Source organism: Pelodiscus sinensis, chromosome 3 (genome assembly GCF_049634645.1).
Source record: "Pelodiscus sinensis isolate JC-2024 chromosome 3, ASM4963464v1, whole genome shotgun sequence".
NCBI lineage: Eukaryota > Metazoa > Chordata > Testudines > Trionychidae > Pelodiscus > Pelodiscus sinensis.
In genome coordinates this window covers 24441558-24447557 of record NC_134713.1, presented here as the reverse complement: position 1 = coordinate 24447557, position 6000 = coordinate 24441558, and the positions used below count along the sequence as shown (strand labels likewise).

Genomic DNA, 6000 nt, shown 5'->3' with positions numbered 1-6000 from the left:
ATGGGCTTCATCTGCTCAATAAAAATGAATTTCCTGCCTACTGTATATTCCCTCTGTATTCACCAGTTTGTAGTATATTTGCCATTTAGTTTAATTACAGATAATACATTTGTATTTCTTTTCTGATTTAAAATAATCTTGGGGGCACAGCTACACAGCAAGGCAAAAATTGAATTAAGCTACGCAACTTAAGTTACGCGACTGACGTAGCTCAAATCGAAATAGTTTAATTCGTCTTTTGGCGCTGTCTACACAGCAGGAAGTCGAAGGAAGAACAATCTTCCCCAGATTTCCCTTACTCCCCATAAAATGAGGGTTGCAGAAGTCAGAGTAACAAGTCCTCCAGCTCGCCATTATTTCAAAATAATAGCCTGCAGTGCTCTTTCTTATTTTGGAATACAGGCAGTCCCCGGGTTACGTACAAGATAGGGACTGTAGGTTGGTTCTTAAGTTGAATTTGTATGTAAGTCGGAACTGGTACATATTGTAGGGGAAACTCTAGCCAAACATTTCTCCAGAGCTCAGTTTTATTCTCCCACACCTCACTTCCCTCAGTCCTTTATTCTCAAGCTGAGGTGTCTGCTGAGAAAAGCCGCTCTGTGTCTCCCTGGTCTGCTGGGGGAGGGGGGGCGCTAGCTTCGCGTCTCCCTGGTCTGCTGGGGGGAAGCAGCTAGTGCGGGGTTGCCTCACCCCGTTTGTAAGTAGGGATCTGATGTAAGTTGGATCCATGTAACCCGGGGACTGCCTGTAACTGAAATTATTCCAAAATAAAACTGCTGAGTATACATAGAGATAGTGAATAACTACTTACTTTACAATGGAAGTAAGCCCAGTGATTTCTAATCCTTTTTATTCCCTCTTGGCATCTTTTACTAGATTAAAAAGTGAGGTGGTTGAGAGGAAGGAATAAAAAAACCTGAATTGCACTAAACCCCAGCTGTTCGTAATCCCAGGTCTCCGATCTTTTTATCCTCTAAGGTGAGGTAATTGAAGCTGGCCCGTACTTTTCCTTCGTATAGTAGAAATCTGGGTGAAAAAAAAAGAAAAAAAATTATTTAGTTTATGGGAATCACTTTTTGGATTTCACTGCTCTTTCTTTTACCTGGTATTCATTGGTTTTGCCAGTTTATTGAAAAATGGGTTAGAGCTATTGGAAAAATGAAGAGTTCATACATTTTGTTCATTAATAAGATAATCAATTGTAATGGCATAGCAGAAACATTATGAGACACACAAAAACTCCCCGACATCTATGGGTGAACACATTTCATAAAGTGATCACTTTATTTCTGACCTGTCAGTTCTCACCCTTACGGAAACGTACACATAACTTTCAAAAGATGAGTTTGGGAGATTAAATTCATTATTCTGCTAGACACTAAAAATCATAGACTGAATAGAGACACTGAATACATCTTATTATAACAATCTGTAAAACACTAATTCCTCCGCTCCCCTTTTTTTGTCCTATGACTCCAGCTGCATTAGTGAACCCTAACTAGTTGATGCTAAATAATCTTTTCCACCTTGCATTTAGTTGTAATACTTGGAATACCTTTCCCAGACCTAAAGAAGAGATCTGTGTTGCTTAACAGCTTGTCTCTCTCACCAACAGAAGCTGATTCAATAAAAGACATTACCTAACCCACCTTGTCTATCTAATACCAGGAAATAAGGCAAATGTATTTATTCCTGTGGTGCCATTTTTCTCAGTTTGCTCAAGTGAAGCACTTTATATTAGTCATCACACCTATCTTCAGACCTTTGGATGACCTCAAATACACACCCCATACATGGAAAAGAGGAAGGTTTGAATCTCTTTCTCTTCTCATACTGCTCATCTCTAAGACTTTTACTCAGTAGAAATATGAGTGCCCGAGATAATTTTTGCATAAAGAGCCCTTTTTGGACAGTTAAGTGAAACCAAACTGGATTATTATTCTATTGTAGCAAGAGCTCAATTTCACCAAGCTACTTACAAATCACAAAAACAATTCTTCTCCTTATCTCATCATCTGTGACTGGGTCACTGTAGTTGGACAGCTACCCTCACTCAGCCATGAAAGGGGTTAAAGCAGGCTAGAGAGGCTGTGGACAGACCCAGCCTACCTGGAAAGTCTTACTGAGAGCCAATCAAATGGAAGCTTGAAAGCAGCCAATCAGGCCCTATAAGAAGGCTGCAGGGTGGAGCTCAGTCTCCCCCTGGAGGGGAAAAGAAAAAAAACTGGCTCATAGAAAAGCACCTAAGACAGAGCAGTGCTGGGCAGGGTCAGCAGAGGTTTGTGTAGTAGTCAGGCATCACTGGTGGGGTGTCTTGACAGGTTCCCTGCTCATTCAATGATGACAACCATTTGGCTGCATGTTTGACCACTCTGTGTTCATGTTGGCTTATGAAAATAGACTCTGAGAGAGCTCCACAAGACCACAAAATCAGATAAAAATAGAAGGCACCAGTCCAAGTTTATTGTCAAATGAAGTACAATAATAATTGTCAGTACACTCTACCAAAACACTACTGATATGCAACCAACTCAGTCAGTTCCAGGAATTCAACACTCCCTTTTGGTTGGACAAAGACAACTCTTTGGGGTACATTTTTATATACAGGTACAAAGAAGTTACACATCACTCCTGACTTATCAAGTTGCCACCCTCTGACATACCTACATACAACCCATTGCCTTGTACAAAAGAGTTCAATCATTAGCTATCATGCTGTCAGTTTAGACTTTGTCCTGAACTTGGGACAGTATGTTCTTGTTATCTGTGGGGAGTGTGTTGGTACCAATATGTTTCTTGTTTCTGTTATAACACCTTGTTTCTGTTATAACCCTCTGGAATGTGCTCACAGTCTATGCTTAGTACCCCTTAGTAGGAGTGTTTTTGTGATATCAGCCCTGGTCTTGCCACCTTCTGTTGGCAGGGCCTGCCTCTTTCTCACAGCTTCTCTTTGTTTTATATTAGCAAGGTCTTGCTGTCTGGGCCTCAGGCCTGTGATAAATGGGCTTAGTTTCAGGCCCTCATCTTACCTACAGCTGGGAGAGCTCTAATGATGAGTGACCTGGGCCCTGACACGAAGGGCAGAGAAGGTGCTGGGGCTGCAGGGAAATGCCCAAGGGAAGCATGTAACAGCGGAGAGTTGGAAGGGGGCAGTAAGTGTTTGATACTAATGGGTCCATAGGTCAGGGCCTAGAGCAGCAGGTGAGCCTGTGCCCATGATCTCCCTCCACTTGCCAGTCATGAGAGTGGCTAAGGTAGATTGCAGTATGCTTTTGGAGGAAGGGGCTAGACTAAGGGCTGCAGTGAGCCACTGAGGTAAGTGGGGGAAAGCCAGAAGAGTAGACACAGCAGTCAGTGTCCAGAAGTGGATGCTGTTGTCTAGGAGTGGTGTGGGTCTGACTGTGAGGATGAGGGAGATTGAGAAAATAATGGTGCGTGAAACACCACTAGCATAGGCACACCACTGAAAGAGGCTAATACCTAAAACAACAGGAAGCACTTCTGTGGTGAGTCAGCCCTCCTTACAGTCATCAAGCAAGCGTCCATCATCATTGATAGTCCAATGCAACATTATGGTGTGCCTGCCCACCATCTTCGTTGATGCAATCATCCATTACTTCCTTGGCTTTCCTTAAAGTCTCTCTCCTACTACACTCTCCTGCGATGCTTTCTTCACTGCTTCTCCTCCTCATGTGTCCAAACTAGTAAAGTACCACATCCTGCATTTTGTCAGTCGCCCTATACACATTGACTTCATCCTTTTGTTTTCATTTCAGAGCCTGTCCTTTTATGTTTCTCAAACATCTGTAGGCATTGAGCTTTCTGTCACATTGCTTCTCATGCTTCTGAACCATAGTGAACATTACAATCCACAGGCTTGCTTTATATATTGCTGGGTCTTTGAGCTGTGATCATAACAGTATGGAGTAAGGGAAGAGTTCTAATACATGAAATTAAACTTGTGCGATGTGTAATTTAAAACTAGCAGGAATCCAAGCAAGGAAAGTGCTTGACAAGGTTATAGACAGAAGCTCAAGAGTGAATTAGAGAAAGAGAGGGAGAGAGAAAAAACAGTACTAAATGGTTTTAAAAGGGCTGATAGATCTCAATATAATTATAAACAGAGAATCATCATATAAAGCGGATGTTTCTAGAGTGATCCTACAGGGATATGTTCTTAGTCCAATTTTGTTCAGTGTCTTTATGGATATGAGCAGATTACCAAAATGTAGGGTCTTGTAGGTGAATGAAGTTTGTATGCTATTTGTCAATAAACAAGATTGCATCAAATAAAGTATCTGCCTCACCAATTTCTCATACCAAAGTCCTGTTTCTATGAACCCAGGAACAACAACAACAGCAACAACAAAATTTCAAGTCTCCATATTCAAAGATCCAAGCCTTTTTCAGCCAGCACCCTGACTCTAAAACCATTCTAACTAGACCACATGCTGGGCTTCAAAGCCACCTCTTTTATTTTGTTTTGGATCTGCTCTTGTCTGTGCTTTGTCTCCTGCTTTTCTTACTCATTCAAGCCAACTAGTGGATTGCATATTCCCTTTCTCCTTCCACACAAACTAGTACAGTGCATAAACCCCGGCTGGGCAAAATACGGCCCAGGGTTTGGAACCAGCTTGCAAAGCCACCGGATCCAGCCCATGGATCACCCCGCTGGGACCCTCAGATACGCAACTTCCATGGTTTAAAGTGCAGTCTGGCAGCTCACTGCTCTGGAGGAAGGGGGAGGCTTTGTGTGATCTCCCCACACCTAGCCCAATCCTCAGCTCCTATTGGCTGGAAACAACCAGCCAATAGGAGCTGAGAGATTGATCTGGGGGATGGGGGCAGCACATGTCTCTTCCCCCTCCTGGAGCTTAGAGCCATATGGAGGGAAAAGTCTGCAGCTATAAGTAATCTGGGGCTGCAGCAGGCAGGGAGCCAGAGCCTTCCTCTGGTACCCCTGCCCCTCCTGCACCCCAACTCCCTCCCCAAGGTGACCTGCCAAACCCTCTGCATCCCCCTGCCCCAGGTCACAACACACTCCCAGACCTTGCACCCCAATCGTCTGAACCAGGTCACAAACCCCTCCTTCATCCAAACTCCCTATCAGACCTCACATCATCTCCTGCACACCAGTCCCTTACCCCGTGCACCCTCCGCACACAGACTCCATCCTAGACCCCACATCTCCATCACAGAAAAGTGCGGTCCTTGACCACTTTTCAAAATCTTGGAGTGGCCCCCTGGCCAAAAATTATTTCCCACCCTGGCATACACCCTTGAACTGCACACATGCACATTAGCTAATATATTATGTAACCTTTGGGTGAGCAAGAACTTACTTCACCTCCCATTTCCTAGTGCTTAAACATAATTCCTAATGAAAAGCATGTGAAGCCCCAGATATCAATGACTGAAGATTTTCAGTAAGGGTTGCACAGGGCAGTCTTCCACACAATCATGTTAAAAAAGAACAAAATTAATTATCTTAATTTAGATACCACCTTTTGAAATTTTATGATAATAATAGCTTAATTACTACCAAATACAGGTATGCATCTGACGAAGTGGGTCTTTGCCCATGAAAGCTTATACTCCAACACTTCGGTTAGTCTATAAGGTGCCACAGGACTCCTCACCGCTTTTACCAAATACAGAGGTTACTTAATACTTTGCAGACATTATTTTCACTTAGATATATAGGCAAAAGAAAGAAATTAAATCTAAATGAGTCAGTACCCACAGAACAACAGTGAAAAATAATTCAGAGTCCCAAAAGTTTAGGGTTATTTCATCTGAGTCTCAATTAGTCTTTGTTCATCAACTCCATACTGCCTGCTGAGTGAAAACCAGTGCAGGAATATCTTCACTCCTCTTGCTTGCAGAGATCTCAGGTTGGAACCCACACAAATCTTTTCTCCTCTCCTCTGCTCCTGGAATCACGTAGTTAGTTGCCCTGGAAACTTGCCCTCAATGGAGTCTCTGAGCCAAAGAACCTTT

The 6000-nt window shown here is 43.0% G+C and overlaps 1 long non-coding RNA gene across 1 annotated transcript in view; it reads right to left on the bottom strand.

Moving 5' to 3' along the window:
- Positions 1-883: 883 nt before the first annotated feature.
- Positions 884-6000, bottom strand: part of LOC142827569 (uncharacterized) — a 136420-nt gene continuing 131303 nt past the window's right edge. The window contains exon 3 of the long non-coding RNA XR_012902242.1: positions 884-1026. This is a non-coding gene — a long non-coding RNA (uncharacterized LOC142827569). The remainder of the gene's footprint in view (positions 1027-6000) is intronic.